Raw genomic sequence first — 20,925 nt, forward strand, 5'->3', positions numbered from 1 at the left:
AGGTGGCTCGGGCATCTGGTCAGGATGCCTCCTGGATGCCTTCCTGGTGAGGTGTTCTGGGCACGTCCCTCCGGGAGGAGGCCCAGGGGAAGACCCAGGACACGCTGGAGAGACTCTGCTGGCCTGGGAACGCTTTGGGATTCCCCCGGAGGAAGTGGCCCAAGTGGCTGGGGAGAGGAAGGTCTGGGCCTCCCTCTTGAAGCTGCTACACCCGCGACCTGACCCCGGATAAGCGGAAGACGATGGATGGATGGAAAAAGGAAAGTTTTAGGATTAGTCTTAAAAGTAGACAGGGTGTCTGCGTCACGGACCAAAACTGGGAGTTGGTTCCACTGGAGAGGAGCATGATAGCTAAAGGATCTGCCTACCATTCTGGTTTTACAGACTTTAGGAACCACCAGCAGACCTGCTTTCTGAGAGTGAAGTGGTCTGTTAGAAATTACAGAAGTTTGTACACAACATACACATGTGGAATATTGCTAACGTGTTACTTTAGCAATATTCCAATTGCTAAAGTGTTACTTTTACATTATTACTTTTGGGTGTGTATCCACCAATTTAACTGTCAAACTTTCATAAAAGCTGTCTTAATGCAAGAAATGAAACCCTTAAACACATGAAATAATTAACTTTAAATAACTAAAAAGGTTTTGTTAACTTTTCACATGAAGCTGGATTAACAGCTAGTAAGATACCTTTGATTAAATTTGTATACTAGTGTTTAAACCAGGGGTGTCAAATGTACGGCCTGCGGGCCGGATCTGGCCCACCAAACGATTTAGTCCGGCCCGGTGGCCGAATGCATTTTCATTATTCAACGGCTGTGTCTCCTCGGTGCATCGACCGATCTGCACCATATTTTTTGTGAGTCGTGGGGGAGCGCTGCCCAACGCATACGTGTGTTTTGCATGGTAGATGGGTGAGGAAAATGCATGACAGCTTCTGCGGTGGCTGGCGGCGGGAGGTGCACGTACCCTAGCGGTGGCCCATAGGCCAGAGCGGCGCTTGGCTGCGAGGGCCGATCATCACCGCTTGCGGTTTTAATTAGGCCCGAGCAGCGAAGCGCTGCGAAGGCCTATTGTTTCTGTGTTGTTTCTTATTATTTTTATTCTGCCCCCCTAAAGAGGGGCCTTTTTGGGGGCTTTATCATACTCAAAAACTCACCAAACTTTGCAGGTGCATGGTGACTGTTTAAAAATTTTGTATCTTAAGGTCGTCACAAAAATCAAAAGAAAAATGCCTCAACGGCGCCACCTAGCAATTTTCAAAGGACCCTTTGCTATTCACTTACTTCATCGTAGAGACATGTGATTTGGTACAGTGGTAGAGCTCACCAAGACGCTCAGAATTTACAATTAATGTCATAGTGCAAATATCACAGGAAGTCGGCCATTTTAGATTGAATGTCTGATTTTGACCCCATTTTTGACGTGTACAGCAGTGGTATTTGATCGAACTCCTCCTAGAGATTTTGAGCGAGCGGCTTGAAACTCGGTCAGTCTGATCATAAGGCATGGCCAATTAAAAGTTATCAAAACGGTGAGTTTTTGAGCTTGTTGAAGGGGCATTAGCAGGGGTCAAAGTTCACCTACTCGCCACAAAAAATAAAACTATTATATCTCCTATTCAGAAACACACAGAGGCACCAAACGTTCTGTGATTGATCATCATCGGGTCTTCTTTAATATCCAATGGTCAAATGATGACATCACTTAGGCCACGCCCCCTGACAACAGGAAGTGTCATGTTTTGCTGTAAACTGTCGCTATGTTACCCCTCTGAGCTAATCAACATGAAACTGTGTCCAGAGACAGAAGACATGTTGATGTGTTGTGGATTCCAGCCCCAAGTGGATTCGATGGAGCAGGAGAGCGTGGCGGCGTGGTGAAGTCACCTCAAACGCCGCTGCCATACGTTTGGCTCTGAATTCCACATTTTTGGGCCGAGCTGCTTAAAACTCACTTGGATGCATCCTTATCCACCCCCCAACAGGAATCCATAACAAACTTTGGTGGGCGTGAACTAATGCCTCAACGGCGCCACCTAGCAATTTTCAAAGGACCCTTTGCTATTCACTTACTTCATCGTAGAGACATGAGATTTGGTACAGTGGTAGAGCTCACCAAGACGCTCAGAATTTACAATTAATGTCATAGTGTAAATATCACAGGAAGTCGGCCATTTTAGATTGAAGGTCTGATTTTGACCCCATTTCTGACGTTTACAGCATTGGTATTTGATCGAACTCCTCCTAGAGATTTTGAGCGAGCGGCTTGAAACTCGGGCAGTCTGATCATAAGGCATGGCCAATTAAAAGTTATCAAAATGGTGAGTTTTTGAGCATGCTGAAGGGGCGTGAGCAGGGGTCAAAGTTCACCTACTCGCCATGAAAAACAAAACTGTTATATTTCATGGCATGGCCAATTAAAAGTTATCAAAATGGTGAGTTTTTGAGCATGCTGAAGGGGCGTGAGCAGGGGTCAAAGTTCACCTACTCGCCATGAAAAACAAAACTGTTATTTTTCATACACAAAAACTCACAAAGCCACCAAACTTTCAGTAGTTGATCACCACTAGGTCTCCTACAATATCCAAAGGGCAAATGATGACATTTCTTAGGCCACGCCCCCTGACAACAGGAAGTGTCATGTTTTGCTGTAAGCGGTCGCTATGTTACCCCTCTGAGCTAATCAACATGAAACTGTGTCCACAGACAGAAGACATGTTGCTGTGTTGTAGATTGCAGGCCCAACTGGATTCCATGTAGCAGTGCGGCGTGGCGGTGTGGCGAAGTCACCTGAAACACCGCTGCCATATGTCCAGACTTCCATAGGATATTGACAAATTTAATAAAAAGTAACTTAAAATTACCTTAAAAGGACAACATTTTTAAAAGTCAAAAGGCTTATTTAATGCTTTGAGAACATCTCTTCTATTCGGCTACAAAATCAACCAAAACAGGATGATCTTTTAAGCTATAAGACCATTTTTAAGATGTCAATACATAGATTTTAAGATGGTGGGTCGCCACTGCCTCCGGTGGCCAAATGCATCGCTGCATCAACTGATCTACACCAGTTTAATCTCATCATGGCAAAATTATTTTTTCTCTTCATGTGTGGCCCTAATACTCCATCGTAAGAACACCGCTGTCGTTACCGCGGGTCCTGGGGGGAATTTTTTTAATAATGCTCACGCATAGATGTGTAATACTTCTCATTGCAATTCAGACAGGCGCAGACTGCACCGTGCAGTTCATTTTAAAGAGGCAGTTTTGGCGCATATTCCGATAGAAATGGGCTGCGGGGAGCCTAAGTGTGTTGTCGTGGGCGTGTTTACCCGCTGCAGGTAACCGCTGTGAAACAATCAGAAAGATTTCCTTGATTAATAACATCTTTATGGAGCGCTGGACTTATTGTTACTATGTGCTGCTTTACCAGTTCTCTCTCTCTCGCTCGCTCGCTCGCTCGTCATCGGACAAAAATCAAACTGCTTCGTGTTTGTATTTGAAATTTTGCGTCAGACTCAGATTTAGAAGTGTTGTTACGACGTTTGAGCTGTAACTGCAACTGTTATATATATCTTGTAACTTTACTGAATTTTCAGCTTAAGAAGATTGGGTTTGACAGACAACACCAAGACAGGACAGCACAATAGTTTTCTTGAAGTATAATTTTGGAGAAGTAGAAACAAGTATTAATTTCAAAAGGTAGGTAAAAGAGGAAAAAGGTTTTTACAAAATCTTAAAATGTTGGATAGTTGTTATTTCCATCTTGCTGTGAAAATTGGTGAAATATTATCATTTTTAATGCTCAGATATAAAATTGCAAGGTAATTACTAAAATTGCCGTTTCTTGAAAATATTTTTTGGCATGCCATACTTTATATTTATAGGTAGCCTAGATGTGCATAATAAAAGAGTGGAACTAAAAGCTGGTCTAAAATTTTTATGGAGCTTTAACTTGCTAAGAGTAATAACGTTAGATGATTATATCTTTAAAATGAGATAACGGTCTCATAAAATGTGATAGTTTACTTGGTCTAAAGAGATGATTCAATTCAATGTTATTTATATAGCGCCAATTCATGAAATATATCATCTCAAGGCACTTTACAAAGTCAAAATCAATCAGATTATACAGATTGGGTCAGATTATACACATTGGTCAAAAAAATTCCTATACAAGGGAACCAGTTCATTGCATCAAAGTCTTGACAAGTAGCATTCTCTCTTGAAGAAGCGTAGAGCCACAGGGAGAGTCATCTACATTCTCCATGGCTTTGCAGCAATCCTACCTACTTAACAAGCATGAAGCAACAGCGGGAAAAAAACTCCCCATTAACGTGATAGAAAAACCTCCAGCAGAACCAGGCTCAGTATGAACGGTCATCTGCCTCGACAGACTGGGGGTTACAGAAGACAGAGCAGAGACACAACAAGACAGACAAAAAAGCACAGAAGTTCTACATTAGATGGTAGTAGCGGGTGATCTGTCTTCCCTGGATGATGCCACAGCTAACAGAATGCCAGACCAGGTGTTCCTACTATGAAGAAAAAAGAAAAATCAAAAAGTTAAAAGCTGAAATGACAACAGTCATTCAAAATTGAAGAACAATAGACCCTGATGTCCTGCAGTAGCCTAAACGTATAGCAGCATAACTATAGAGGTAGTTCAGGGTAACATGAGCCACTCTAACTATAAGCTTTTTAAAAAAGGAAAGTCCAAAGAGCCAGCTTCTAGTGGAGGAGTTCAAGTATTTTGGGGTCTTGTTCACATATGAGGGGAAGATGGAGCGGGAGATCGACAGGTGGATTGGTGCGGCGTCTGCTGTGAAGCGGGCGCTGTACCAATCCGTTGTGGTGAAGAGAGTGCTGAGCCAAAAGGCGAAGCTCTCGATTTACCGGTCGATCTACGTTCCTACTCTCATCTATGGTCACGAGCTTTGGGTCGTGACCGAAAGAACGAGATCCCGAATACAAGCGGCCGAAATGAGTTTTCTCCATAGTGTGTGTGAGCTCTCCCTTAGAGATAGGGTGAGGAGCTCAGTCATCCGGGGAGGACTCAGAGTAGAGCCGCTGCTTCTTCACATCGAGAGGAGCCAGTTGAGGTGGCTTGTGCATCTGATTAGGATGCCTCCTGGACGCCTCCCTGGTGAGGTGTTCCGGGCACGTCCCACCGGGAGGAGGCCCAGGGGGAGACCCAGGACACGCTGGAGGGACTATGTCTCTCTGCTGGGAACGCCTTGGGATTCCTCCTGAGGAGCTGGCCCAAGTGGCTGGGGAGAGGGACGTCTGGGCCTCCTTTATAAAGCTGCTACCCCCGCGATATTGCTAAAGTGTTCGTTTAGCAATAGTCCAATTGCTAAAGTGTTACTTTTACATTACTTTTGGGTGTGTATCCACCAATTTAGATGGTAAACTTTCATAAAAGCTGTCTTAATGCAAGAAACAAAACCCTTAAACACATGAAATAGCAAGTAACTTCAAAAAACTAAAATGGTTTTGTTAACTTTTCACATTAAGCTGGATTGACAGCTAGTAAGATACCTTTGATTAAATTGGTATACTAATGTTTAAACCAGGGGTATCAAAGCTACGGCCCGCGGAATTCGGCCTGCCGAACGATTTAGTCCGGTCCGGTGGCCAAATGCATTATCATTATTTAACGGCTGTATCTCCTCGCTGCATTGAGCGATCTGCACCAGATTTTTTGTGAGTCGTGGGGGAGCGTTGCCGAACACGTTCGTGTGAATCGCCCAGTGGATGGGCGGGCAAAATGCGTGACAGCATCTGCGGTGGCGGGCGGCCGGCGGTGCGCAAATCCCAGCGTTGGCCAATAGGCCAGAGCGGCGCTTTGCTGCGAGGGCCGATCATCACCGCTTGCGGTTTTAATTATTATTAATCTGCCACCCTAAAGAGGGGCCTTTTTGGGGGCTTTGTCATTTTCAAAAACTCACCAAACTTTGCAGATGCATGGTGACTATTTAAAAATTTTGTATTTTAAGGTCGTCACAAAAATCTAAAGAGAAATGCCTCAACGGCGCCACCTAGAAATTTTCAAAGGACCCTTTGCTATTCACTTACTTCATCGTAGAGACATGAAATTTGTTACAATTGCAGAGCTCAACAAGATGCTCAGAATTTACAATTAATTTCTTAGTGCAAGTATCACAGGAAGTCGGCCATTTTAGACTGAAAGTCTGATTTTGACTTCAATTTAGACATTTACAGCATTGGTATATGATTGAACTCCTCCCAGAGATATCGAGTGATCGGCTTGAAACTCGGGCAGTCTGATCATAAGGCATGGCCAACTAAAAGTTATCAAAACGGTGAGTTTTTGAGCATGGTGAAGGGGGGTTAGCAGGGGTCAAAGTTCACCTACTCGCCATGAAACACAAAACTGTTATATTTCATACACAAAAACTCACAGAGCCACCAAACTTTCAGTAGTTGATAACCACTAGGTCTCCTACAATATCCAATGGTCAAATGATGACATTGCTTAGGCCACGCCCTCTGACAACAGGAAGTGTCATGTTTTATTGTTAACAGTCGCTATGTTACCCCTCTGAGGTAATCAACATGAAACTGTGTCCACAGACAGAAGACATGTTGATGTGTTGGAGATTCTAGGCCCAACTGGATTCGATGGAGCAGGGCGGCGTGGTGGCGTGGCGAAGTCACCTGAAACGCCGCTGCCATATGTCCAGACTTCCATAGGATATTGACAAATTTAATGAAAAGTACCTTAAAATTACCTTAAAAGGAAAACATTTTTAAAAGTCAAAAGGCTTATTTAATGTTTTGAGAACATCTCTTCTATTCAGCTACAAAATTAACTGGATTCGATGGAGCAGGGCGGCGTGGTGGCGTGGCGAAGTCACCTGAAACGCTGCTGCCATATGTCCAGACTTCCATATGATATTGACAAATTTAATAAAAAGTACCTTAAAATCACCTTAAAAGGACAACATTTATAAAAGTCAAAAGGCTTATTTAATGCTTTGAGAATATCTCTTCTATTCGTCTACAAAATCAACCAAAACAGGATTATCTTTTATGCTATAAGACCTTTTTTAAGATGTCAATACATAGATTTTAAACTGGTGGGTCGCCACTGCCTCCAGTGGCCAAATGCATCGCTGCATCAACTGATCTGCACCAGATTTTTTGCGAGTCTTGGGGGAGCGCTGCTCAATGCCTTTGTGTGTATTGCCCGGTGGACAGGCGGGGGAAAATGCGTGACAGCTTCTGCCGTGGCTGGCGGCCGGCGGTGGGCGAACCCCTGCGGTGGCCAATAGGCCGGAGCGGAGCACAATAAAGATTTAAAAAGAATTGTAAAATATTTTTCTGGAGCTTGACTCAAAGCAAAACAATGTTTACAATTATTTGTAAACATTTGTATACTCTATGTTTATCTTGTTTTTAAGTATTTTATATTTACAATAAAATGCATAATTTATTTTTTAGACTAGTTCCATATAAGAGGTTGCAAGAAATCTTGTAACTTTACTGAATTTGCAGCTTAAGAAGATTGGGTTTGACAGACAACACCAACTGTCCCCCCAATCCAGTGCACACAATACCACAACAGACCTCATCACGCTCTACAGTACATCATGACAACTAAATCAACTAAAACAAGTTCACGAGTGCACATAAAATGAAGTTAATCCATATTTGTGTGTCAGGGTGTCTAAGCACTCTCCAGAATTTGACATCTCAGCAGAACCTGTAATAATTATAGAAAGTAACGTTATAGCTGTTCTGCCTTTAGTTAAGACAGCAAGGAATTCATGTCGTGAATACATTACATAAATAAGATATTAATTAATTCTTAGTCAGAGGAAATCCATGGTAAAAACAGTTAGAAACGTTTTGGGTTCATATTTAATCAGATTGAGACATCACAACTTTTTTAGATCTCTATGTGAATTACGTGTGATAGTGAGTGCTCTCACCTGTTGAAGTTGAATTTGTTCTACACACTTCTGCCTTGGAAAGTATTCGTCTTTTTACAAAAAACAATGTTTAAAGCCAGATTTGTGAATAAAGGTTATTCAGAGAACGCAAGAAAAGGAAGCTTTGTGTGGGGAACTTTTGTCCTAGCTGTCTAGCTGCATATGGCCCCAGGACAGCACAATAGTTTTCTTGAAGTATAATTTTGGAGAAGTAGAAAAAAGAAGTATTCCCTTTTGATTAATGCCCCCTATTTTACATATGATCAATCTAAATGGAAATGTACCACAGGCTTTTAAAGTAGCTGCTATTAAACCATTGATTAAGAAGCCATCTCTCTATCAAGATGACTTGATCAAGAGACCTATATCTAATCTCCTATCAAAACTTCTGGAGAAAGTAGTTGTTAATCAAGTATGTGAACATTTACAAAGTAATTACCTGTATGAAGAGTTTCAGTCAGGCTTCAGAGCTCATCATAGCACCGAAACAGCTCTGGTGAAGGTCTAAATGATATTCTCATAACTTCAAATAATGAACTTGTGTCTGTACTTGTCCTGTTACATGTCAGTGCTGCATTTGATACAGTTGATCACAATATTCTCTTTAAAAGACTTGAACATAATGTAGGGATTAAGGGAAAAGCATTAGGCTGGTTTACATATTATCTGTCTGAAAGATTCCAGTTTGTTCGTGTTAATAATAAATCTATTTCAAACTCTAGGGTCACTTGTGGAGCACCAGAGGGTTCAGTCCTTGGGACAATTCTCTTTATGGTTCCGATTGGTAAAATTATCAGACAGCATGGGATTCATTTCCACTGTTATGCTGATGACACTCAGCTATATTTATCTATAAATTCTGATGAATCCAGTAATTTGACTACAGGCATGTCTTGATGAAATCAAAACCTGGATGACTTTAAATTTCTGCTTTTAAATTCTGACAAGACAGAAATTGTAATCTTTGGACCAGAGTCCTCAAAAATAAACTTCTTAATCAATCACTCAAGGTATCCTTTTTCACCTCTGGAATATTGCCACAATTAGAAATATTTTGTCTAGGAGTGATTCTGAAAAACTAGTCTATGCATTTGTTACTTCAAGGCTGGACTAGTGATGAGGCTGTTGCCTTGCAGCAAGAAGGTCCTGGGTTTGCGTCCGACCCTGGTCTTTCTGGATGGAATTTGCATGTTCTCCCTGTGCATGTGTGGGTTCTCTCCGGGTACTCCAGCTTCCTCCCACAGTCCAAAAACATGACTGTTAGGTTAATTGGTCTCTCTAAATTCTCCTTTGGTGTGAGTGCGTGCGTGAATGGTTGTTTGTCCTGTTTTTCTCTGTGTTGCCCTGTGACAGACTGGCGACCTGTCCAGGGTGTACCCTGCCTCTCGCCCGTTGAATGCTGGAGATAGGCACCAGCACCCCTCGCGAACCCCAACAGGGATAAGCATAACGTAAAATGGATGGATGGCTGGACTATTGTAATTTTTCACTATCAGGAACACCACAAAATGCAGTGCAAAGCCTTGAGCTGATCCAAAATGCCGCAGCAAGAGGTCTGATGAAAATCAACAAGAAGGATCGTAGTATTTGTTCCACAAATGTTTTAGTGGCCAGTTCGCCAAGCAGACCTGTGATTTTGTCGTACTTAAGCCAAATGTGCCAAAACTGTGTCAAATGTGTTTTTCACTTCATGAAATAAAATCAGCACTTTGACAAATAAAGTGCTGATTCCTGTTGTAGGACTCCATCTGCATATGACAAAGCCTTTGGTCATATTATTTACCCTGTCTATCATCAAAATGTACCATGGTGCACAGCATAATATCAATGAAATTGAGAGAAAACTGTGTCTTTTAATCTCAACCTCTTACAAAGCGTCTGGAGCTGTCAGTTTTCCCTCCTGTGCAACTATAATGCTAGAAAATCAGACAGACAACAAATAGCGCTGAAGAAATGTACATATTTAACGAGTCAGCTCTGCAGCTAGGAAAGGCCCCTGGGGAAAGCAGCTGTGCGCAAAGCAGCAATTTTCGGCAGTTTTTTAAGCTTCCACTATGCACAGATCAGACAAAGACATGCCATACCTTGTTTAAAATGCAAGGTAAGTCAAGTATTTTTATTAAGCACTTCTCAGTAACAAGACTATTCAAAGTGGGCATCTCTAGTTTCCAACAATACAGACCATGGAGAGGGGTGGGGTTAAGCATGTCTGTGCAGCGAAGCACAGACAGTTAAATAGCATTTTGTGTGTTTAAAGTGGTGTCAACCCACATGTAATTTTAAACGACTGGAACCTGAGGCAGCCCTGTCTGCCTCAGGTTCCAGTCGTGCTTGGCCAACCCGGGTGGCCAGTTCCTCCAGTTGTTTTAAGGTTTTTGGAAAATCCCGTGTGGACAACTCATCCTTAATTTTTTCATTAAGACCAGAAATGAAAACGTCCATCAGGGCCGGTTCATTCCAGGGACTTTCTGCAGCCAACAGATGGAAATCAATAATAAACCGAGAAACTGACTTGTCACCCTGCCTGAGGGCTAAAAGCCCCCTTGAGGACTCTCGGCAGGGTAACACGGGGCTGAATACTCTGGGCAGCTCATGAGAGAAAGCATAATACAAGTGTCAGATAGGGGAATCTTTTGCCACTCAGAGGCTGCCCATAATTTAGCCTTGCCTGCCAACAGAGAAATAACAAAATCCACTTTACAGCGATCAGTGGGTAAGCAGATGGTTGTAGCTCGAACTTGATCTCACACTGTGTGAGAAACGCCTGGCACTGCTCGGGATCACCGCTGTAGCGTTCAGGCGGTAAAAGACGCCGTTTGGGCAGAGCTGACATCTTGGTATGTGACGCGACGGCTGGGACAGCTGTTTGCAGAAGTGACGGGGCTGGAGCAGCCTGGCTGCGGAGATAAGCGAGAATTTCGGCAACGCTGGTTTCTAGTTGAGAAATTGACTTTTCAACTCCTGCGCGCCACTGACCGTCCGGTGTTGGATCCATACTGGCCAGATTGTACTATAACGTACAAACTGGACCCAGAATTAAAACCAGACAGGTCAGTGTCGTTTTTAACAAGTTTATTAAAAGGTAAGCCGACGCAGGCATTCAGGACTCGCTGTTCGCTCTTAGACTGGAAACTTCCCTGCAGCAGAGACAACAGGTTAGTGATCAGCTGGTGGTAACGGGCAAGAGTGAGAGAAGCTGGATCACTAACCTAGTAGCGTGACTCCGGAGCCTGGGATCTAGCTTCGGGCCGGGGTTTCAGGGCTGAAGCTGTAGAGCATGGACCGCAGAACGCATTTCAAATTGGTCGGGCCCATCAGGCAATACTCACAATACCACTACCCATCACATACGCACGCGCCCGCATACACATAAAACACAAGTATCCCCTTGATCACGCAACTGATTTGCGTCACTTGACACAAAACAAGCCAATCCGTTTTTAGACACCAGAATTTATTGCTTTCTCATAGGCTGAGGTTCCTGAGCATGATAAATGAGTCTGCCATGTTATAATTAAAATCGGCACCGAATTTCTATTTAACTTTTTTTCTGACGTTCCAGCACACATGCCCCGGATTTATTTCCACTTATAATCATTATACTACAGCTAACACAATATTTACGGAATAAAAATACTTTAAAAAGAAAAGTAAAACTCACCCCTGCTCTAAATATTCCCGAAAAAGTGTCCCTGTGTGTGTGGGCGCACGTCAAGCTATTTAGTCTTTTCTGGGTCATTGTTGATCTCAGATAGGTCTTGGTACAACGGAGGGACGAGAAACACCTCTCAGCACTTGCAGTGGACACAGCCTTAAAGCTAACTAAGCTAACGGAGCAAACGAAGTAGCAGTCATAAGCAGCGCAGATGTGGCTTGCAATTGTGTGGGAAAACCTTTGTTTACATCACATGACACAATCAGCCAATACATTTTTAGATGGGATGATTTATCGCTTTGTCATTGGAGAATGAGGCTGCTGCCATATACTACTGTGCATTTGAAAAAATAGCTATTGAATAAGTTAATTTTATTTATATATATTATTTTACATGTTTGATCATCAAAAGTAGGTAGGGCCGCGGCCCTACCGGTTCCGCGGTCCGTGCCGTAGAGCGACCACAGGAGGGCAGACAATCCGTTTAGGGGCTTCCAGGGGTGTTATCCAGAGGGGTCCGGGTCCGATCACAGACAGGCAGTTATCCAGCAGCAGGAAAAATAGGAAAATCCGAAAGGAGGGGTTCACATCCATTCCAGGTCCGATAACAGGGGCTCAAAAGAATCACAAGGGTTAGGCAGAATCCAGTACTCACAGGCAGGGGTCAGATCTCCAGGCAGACAGGCAGAATCAGAACAAGGAAGGGCAGGCTCGGTAACTGAAGGCAGAATCAGGTCAGGTCAGGTAAAAGGCAGGCAGTTTAAAGAACGCTGGAATGCTCCTACAGGTGGCTTGAGACAATCTGGCACTGGCATCTGATCTGCACAGGGATTATGAGGAGGTGGAAACAGGTGGAACCAATGAGGACTAATTACAGGCAGGGTGGAGATTAGCAGGTGTGAGATCATCACAGCTTTATTGAATTTGACTATATTTAATGCAGCCGAAATCTTAAATGGTAAATAGACGGTAAATAGAGTAGTCACATTGACTACTCAAAGCACTTTGCATTATAGCCACATTCATTCAATCACAATAACTGACATACAGACGTATACATGGATACACAGATTCTTAGGCAATAAGGGTTTGTGTTCCTTGCCCAGTGGCACATATACATGTGACAGGGGGTTGCTGAAAATGCACCCACAAGACATTTAACATTTACCCATTTACCCTACCATTTACCCTTAGTCAGTCATTTTTTTCAAATCTTAGAATGCCAGCCTCTGAGTCCTCAGTGTCATCAGTAAGTTATCTGTTGTCTCCTGGTTTCTGCTGCTCCAGCATCTCTAATCTTATCCTTAACAGCAAGGGGTCTTCAACCCAGGCCCTCAAGACCCACTGTCCTGTACGTTTTAGATATGTTTCTGCTCCACCACACCTGAAGGAAATGATTGCAAGACTTCTGTGTTTAGGCAGGGGAACACCTAAAACATGCAGGACAATAGGTCCTGAGGACAAGGGTTGAAGGTATTATCTCTATAACATTCAGTGGCCAAAAATACAAGATCCTAAAATAATATTACCAACTAGCCAAACCAACTTTATTTAGAAGCAGTTTTTAAAACTACACAACTGACAGAGGTGCTAAAAAAGATATCATATATAAATAGCAAACACAAATACAAGAAGACGTCCAATATGGTATTAGACAAGGAAGTATCAAGAATGCGAGCACAATGGTAGGATCTGGGGTTAATAAACTACTTCTGCTATACTATAATTTCTTTATTTAGATAAATGAAAACTAACAAAAATATTTGAAACTACCTACAGAAAAAGACAACCCTTCAAATATGAATGTTGGAGTTTGTTTATTTCTTGCTGTCTGTATAAAACGCTGACTTAAAAGAATAAGACAGATATTCTTTGATCTGAAGTGTCAGGCTGTAAACCATTCAGACAGGCTCCTTTAGGCTGGGGGTAAAAAATACAATCTTAATTGATAGATGACAACGTACATGACTTACAGCAATGTTTGATTGGCTTCATCTGCTTTCTTTCATGCAGATATTTAACAGCTTCAAAGCAACTTGGAGTACTAACTCCTAATTATACAAACGCCTGCTAGGGGGTTTGTATGTAACCGCTATATAAATTTTAATCTGAAAACATAGTTTTGCATTTTATAAAACTGGAATTCAGCAATCAGCCTTAGGCTCTGTTCACACCTGACACCAACATGCATCCTGAGTGACCCATTTCTGTCCAAACAGAAAAATACAGGAGAGAATTCACTTAAGCCAATTTTTTTTTCTTTCATTGTTTTTCAAGTTGTCTGTCAGATCACATTTAGAGGTGGTCTAGGACACTTGTTTGTGCATTAGATGAGCAGCCTGAACATAATCTGTCCAAAGACACCTTGAAAGATCACCCACTGACATGACGTGACTCCCAGCATCAGCACTAATTGGACGACTCTTCAAAACTATCCTAAAAATTTTCCTATGATAAACAGTTTATCAAAAATAACATAGCAGGTTGGCCATTGGTAAATGTTTGGGGATGTGACAGTGACAGAGATGCAGCACAGGGTTGTGGGGTGTTTAACTGACCCAAATAACGGAAAATTTGCACAGACACACACACACACGCACGCACGCACGCACACACACACACACACACACACACACACACACACACACACACACACACACACACACACACACACACACACACACACATTGTGTTACCCCTATACTCCTTGGTGGGGTGGGTGGCATGCCATCTGCATGTAACCCCATATATGTGTGTAAGACTGTCAGTATTATTTTATATTTAGTTTTATTAGATTTTGTCTGATAATTTAATGCACATGCACAAGCAAATCTGTTTCTATTTTAATTTTGGGTTTTCTTTTGCTACCAGACACGGCCAGTAGGTGGCTTGTGAGTTTATACTCTAGTTTAGACAGCAGAGAAAATAGGACTAGAGGTAGAAACCGTATGGCTGACTGACAAAGCGTAGACCCTGCATCGACCGCTCTCGCCTATAGGCGCGGACGAGATTTAGGGGCGCCATCTTGGGGCGGTCGAGAACTCAGCTCAGTGTAATTTGTTAACCAGGTGCAGAATCAATTTAAGTCAACTATACTCGCTGATTATTGAACTTATTTTCACGTTGTTTTATTCTGAAAACTTTAAATCTATTGCTATTATAACAAATGGTTCACTGCATTTAAATGTTTTAAGTGTGGTTTAAAAGTAATTGAATATTCTGAATGAATTTATGTATGCTGCAAAACACAGCCACTCATACACTTTAATAATTTTTTGTTATTACTATATACATAAACACAGTTACAATATATTGTAACTGTGTTTATGTATATACACACACACACCCCTCTGAGTCCCTGTGTAGAGCTTCTAATTGGTGCTGATTGGAAGTGGAGGCAGCTGGCCAGACTGACGTCAGCAAGTTATCCCATGCGGGGCTTCCCTTTTGATTTGTTATGGTCCAAGAGCCAGGCCATAACCAATGAGATAAATGGATCCAGGTGGACCTTTCTGCTATTTTTATTGCTGTAGGGGTGGTAAGGAGCACTTGAAAAGGTCCTTCCCATTTGGGTGAAGTTTCTGTTTCATGGCTACTGTGTCAAGGTTCATCTCAACTCATTTAACACACTAAGTCTCAACAAAGAATTTTATTAACACCTTTCAGAACCTTCTTGCTGAACCAGCCTTAAAATACTTCACATTTTTTTAAAACCCTCAAAAACAAAACCCTTAAGTTTGTAAAAGAAAGCTCCACTATGTATATTTCCAGAATATTGTTGTGATGTTAATCAAAAGCATCCCTATGTATCTTTTGTCTTATTTTGAAAAGCTCAACTTGAGAAAAAGGAAGTGTGTGCATACCTCAAGCGCACACAAAGTCGTAATTGGTTGCTAGTCAGGAAATGGGTGTAGCCCAGGGCGGAGACAGGAAGTAGTTTTGTGAAGCAGTTTCAGCTTGACATGCATCAAACCAAAGGACTTCTAATAGAATATGACTTTCACCTAAAGCAAAGAGCAATTCCAACTCCATCTTTTTCTTATTTTTTGATCATTTCTGCTTGTTTTAACAGACAACTTTTGTAAGCAACGCTGGTCGTATTTTATGTCCCCTATTTGAATCTTGTTCTCAAGTGTTTAGTTTACCCTTGAAAAACTTTAAGCAGATATTACTCTGAGTGATTTTCTTACATTTTCATTTATCCATTATTATTATTATTGTTGCATTTTCTGCCTTCTTACAAATTTAGGATCTGTGTTCGTTAAACTATAATCACCCAGTGATCTATGAATCCTTATCTTATGTTTGCACCGTGTCTTGTCCTGGCAGATTAAAAATGTCCATTGTAGAATTTGCCTTTTTCCTTTTCCTTTCATTAATTTGAAGCCTCTGTGAGGGCTACCAGTTCTGCAGCTTTTGCAGAGTATTTGATGGCAGTTTTTCTGCTTTTAAGACTTTTGTTGCTGTAACAACAGCATAACCTGTCTGTGTTTTAACATAGTTTTCTTTTCTTGATGAGCCATCTATGAAAAGAGTTTGTCCCTCGGTTAAGGGTTGATCTTTTAGATCTGGTCTGGATTTAGTCAACTGTTCAGCTGTTTGTTGACAGTCATGTTTGCTGCCGGCCGCGATTACTGCATGTACACATGCTGATAAGGTGCAGACCACACTATCTAGTTTAGATGAAAAGTAAGCAATTGGCTTCATTTTTGCACCGTGCTGCTGTACTAAAACAGAGGTAATGTAATGGCCTTTGCAGTCTACTATTTGAATAAACGGTTTATTGTAATCCGGCAACGCTAGAGCAGTGCTAGAAACTAAGGCCTGTTTTAGATCACAAAAGGCTTTTTCTGCTTCTGCCGTCCAGTTTAATAGTGTTGACATTTTCAATTCTTGTTTATACATTAGTTTTTGTAGAGGCCCTGCTTTTTGCGAGTAATTTGGGTTCTTCTTTCTGCAGTAGTTTGTGAGGCCTAAAAAGGACATAATTTGTGCTTTTGTTACAGGTTTCGGTGCTTGTAGTACAGCTGTCTTCCTTTCCTCTATGATGCTTCTGCCTTGTGCATTCAGCTTATGACTTAAATATTTCACCATTGTTCTACATAGTTTAAGTTTGTTTTTGCTGATTTTATGGCCTTCGCTGGCTAGATGAACTAATAGGGCTTTTGTATCTGTTTCACAAGTCTGCTTATCTGGAGATGCTAAAAGCACGTCATCCACGTATAGCAGAATTTGACTCCCTCTAGGAGGGTTAAATTTTGCCATACTTGCGGACATTACTTGTGAATAGGTAGTTGGACTTTAACAATAAACCCTGGGTAGCCTGGTGTAAGTATATCTTTGACCTTTAAAGGTAAGTGCAAACCAGAACTGACTCGTTTTGTCCACTGGCACAGAAAAGAATGCATTGCTGATGTCTACAACAGTGTAGTATGTTGAATCTGGTCTTAAAGTATTGTGAAGAGTATAAGGATCTGATACGCATTCTTGCTCTTTGTACTACTGCGTTGTTAACTGCCTGTAGGACCATCCTCCATCCAACTTATGGGGCCTTTTTCCTCACAGGAAAAATTGGAGTGTTGCATGGTGAGTCATCACATTTAACAATTACTCCTACCGTAATGAGATCTTTAATCACTGGCTCAATTCCTTGTTGTGCATCAGGCTTCAACAGATATTGTCTGACAGGGTCTGTAGTCCGATTTGGGTGTTATTTAAACTGGTACTGCTCCTCTAACCAGTCCTACGTCAGTTAGACCCTTGGACCAGAGGAAAGGTGGTAGATCTTTTAACAGAATCCCCTTTCCTTCGCTGATTATTCCTGCTACCGCGGTGCTGTGAGCACCCGAGTAGGGGTAATCCACTGTTATTGTTGCCGGTGTACACTTTTCAACTTGTTTTTCATAACCTGGGTCCGATCCTGGGCTGTTTTTGTACCAGAGAGTGACATGCACATCTGTTTCTGTCATTTCATCTTGTATTTTGCTTACAGCTTGTCTCCCTTCCTGTTTCAGGGCTGAGGCTGACTTATGTGGAGATGTGTTTGGGATGTCCAGAGTATAGTAATAGTAAGGATTTCCTAAACCTCTTTGCACAAGTACGTCTTCATGTTGTCCTTTTACCATAATGCTTTCATTTGCTGTGGGCACCAGGGCTAACCCTAATTGATACATACCATCTCTGCCCAAGAGATTAACTGGGCAGCTGGGAATGTATAAGATCTGCATTTGGCATTTTTTTTCCTCGGGGTCATCCAGAGTTACTGGAGTGGTGACTGGGGCCCTATTAGTGGTTCCACTTGCATTTCTGACCAGAATGGTTTCATCACTGAATTTACAGAATGTTATTTGTTCTCTGCAGGTGGTTCTGCACGCTCTGGTGTCACACAAAAATGTAATTTCTTTCCCATTCACCAGTAGGTTGATTTTTGGTTTAATTCACCCACCAAAAGTAGTTCATACAGATTTAGCATTACTTCTTCCTCTGGGGGTTCTTTTGTATTTTTCTCTTCATTGGTTAGTCATGCTAAATGATTTCTCCCTGGTTTTGGATTAGGGCAATCTCTTTGGATGTGTCCAACCTGTCCACATCCCCAACATTTATCTGATATAGATATAATTTAGGACGACCGTGGAATCTTCTTCTCCCTCCTCTGTTATTGCGATGGGCTCTATGGCCTTGATAAAACACTTCTTCTTCTGAGAGGAAGGTGTCTGACTTTGTTTTAGTTTTTGTCGTTCTTTATCTTTAATTACTTTTTCTGCATGGCGTGCATGATAAATGTAATCTTTCGGTTTACCAGACGCCATGCCTATGTAATGTCGATTTACCCATTGCTGTATTGCGTTACTTGAACCTGCATGCAGAGTGTTCTTTAACTGCTGCTGATGGGGACTTTGGGCATTTTGTTCCTCATTTAGACCTGAATGCATTTTGAACACAGCGGTCATCCTTACTCTGTATTCATCAAAACTTCCATCTGTTTTTTTTGGTTCTTCCTATTTTTAATTTTATTTTAACATGACCTTGGTCTACGGGCCCTGTTTCATTACCCTCCTTTTTCTTATTTCTTTGCCCTTTTTCTCTGGATTTTGCTACTTTTCCCACCATTCTAAATCCTCCCATCCTTCTGTTGCCATTTTGTTTTTATAATTTTTGCACCTTTTTGTTATTTGTCTTTTAATTCTGCAATTTTTCGGAATTGAGGCGTCCCTCAAATCCGTATTTTGCTATCCATTTGTCTAAGTTTTAATTTTATCGGGATCCCTGGCTTGCACAAATTTCCAGTCGCTGCATATTAATCCTTCCCTTAATTTGCTCGAGCTTTTTCCGATTTCAGATCAATTTGGTCCAGTGTGCTAACACCTGGGGTGTTCTAAACACTGGGGTTTGTTTTTCAGCAGGACAATACTAAAAACTATTGTGGTAATTTCTGCTTCAACCTTTTCAGGTGAGAAATTCTTGCATTTGCATCCACAAAAGTCATATTGTACTTTCCCTTCTGTTTTAGTATGGAGCAATAGAACCTAGTCGTTATATTGTTACCAAACACTCTCTCAGTCACACTTTAAGGCCTATTTAATTGAGATGACAAATATCCTACCTTTACCACAGACAGTTTCGGGGGCCTGCTCCCCTGGTTGGCGAACTAGTTCCACTTCTTTTATAGACGAAAAATATCCTACTTTTACCACAGACAGTTTCAGGGTCCTGCTCCCTTGGAAGGAGTTATTTAGCTCTATATTATTTTTGCCCGAACAGAGTCTAGAATTCCTCAGGTCTTTTTCTTTTATAGACGTAAAATATCCTACTTTTACCACAGACAGTTTCGGGGGCCTGCTCCCCTGGTAGGAATTATTTTACTCTATTTTGTCTTTTTCACTCAGGTTTTTTTTTTTCAATGAAAACCTAGCTCTATTTTGCTTTACTCTATTTTGTTTCTTTCTTACTAAGGTTTTTTGTTTCAATGAAAAACCTACTTACGAAATTTACAGGACTCCGCTGTCCTCCTTTGTGCCTTAATCCCTCGGATCACCGTCAACCTTCAGAATCCTAGGGGACGGGGGGAAACCCAGTCCCGTTAAAGGGTCTGAAGGACTCTTCAGTCCTGCTGTGGCCACAGTCTTTCTGGATTTCACCCGCGTCCACCAGTAATTTCAGGTATGTTGGTATCCGGCTCGAAGGACCAAGTTAATGTCAGGTCTAAGCACCTAGAACATCATACAAACAAGGAAAGAAAGGCACACAGACAATTAGTTTAGTTTCATTCTCGAAGAGAGTAGGAAGAGACCGCACAGTTACAATCTCCAACCCACTCTGCCGGTCTCAACGTTCTCCTCGGTTTTATTAAGTTTGGGGCGTTTCCCAAGTTACAGGACTGAGGCTGTACTGAAGGGTGGGGGAACAGATAGTTTACAGCCTCAGTTGTCAACAAAGATACACAGCTGAGCAATCAAGTTCAGTCAGCACATAATCTTGTAGCTGAGTCTTCTTGTTTCAGGAAGAGAAGACATGATTAAGCTATCATGTGAGTAATATGATTATATCAGAAGCTTACATTACTACATCATAATAAGATAAATTGATTAATGAAGTATAAACATTAATCCCAACAATATCTATCTATCGATCAAAATATTTATATTTGCAGCTGCTCTGTGAAGGCATCAGAGCTTTGTTAGACATTAGTGAATAATATATATATATATATATATATATATATATATATATATATATATATATATATATATATATATATATTATTCACCAATGTCTAAAGCTCTTATGCCTTCACAGAGTAGATGCAATTTTGGAAAGACTAAGTCACAAAAACTTGGACGTGTAGAGCTGTAACTCTCTATCTAATATTAGAAAAATCACATTCTAATATAAACATATCTTTTAATCTTACATGTGAAAAGTTATCCCTCAAGCCCTGACGTCATAGGGATAAACGGATAAGCAAAAATACGCCGCACAATGCTAAGGTGTATACAGCGTAGGGTAGCAGGTCGACCGCCCCAAGATGGCGGCTGTTACGACCCGGCTCGACTGGTCGCAACAAAAAAACTGGGGGACACGGAAACAGGCAGTGCTTTCAGCCTATAAAAGGCATTTATTTAAAAGAATCAAAAAACTGGTCTAGACGTCGGAATCAGACGGCAGCTCGAATGGGGCAATCACGCTTGGTCCCTCCACACCAGGAAGCCCAGACCCCAACCTGGTCTGGACTGGATGGCTGTCTGCAGCGCGCTTGCTTCGACCAGGGGACTCCCCTCCTGAATGGAACGGCGCTCCTTAAGTAC

At 41.7% G+C, this 20,925-nt stretch overlaps 1 long non-coding RNA gene across 3 annotated transcripts; it reads right to left on the reverse strand.

Moving 5' to 3' along the window:
• Positions 1–10,020: 10,020 nt before the first annotated feature.
• Positions 10,021–20,106, reverse strand: LOC110368067. Of its 3 annotated transcripts, none has more exons than XR_004929707.1 (4): positions 19,604–20,106; positions 12,054–12,440; positions 11,175–11,233; positions 10,021–11,102 (listed from the first exon to the last, which is right to left on the reverse strand). It is a non-coding gene; the product is annotated as an uncharacterized LOC110368067 (long non-coding RNA). The 3 variants fall into 3 exon arrangements; XR_004929705.1 differs by having other exon boundaries at positions 12,015–12,440; XR_004929706.1 differs by having other exon boundaries at positions 10,021–11,233.
• Positions 20,107–20,925: the final 819 nt, after the last annotated feature.

This window comes from Fundulus heteroclitus, unplaced genomic scaffold, assembly GCF_011125445.2.
Source record: "Fundulus heteroclitus isolate FHET01 unplaced genomic scaffold, MU-UCD_Fhet_4.1 scaffold_520, whole genome shotgun sequence".
NCBI lineage: Eukaryota > Metazoa > Chordata > Actinopteri > Cyprinodontiformes > Fundulidae > Fundulus > Fundulus heteroclitus.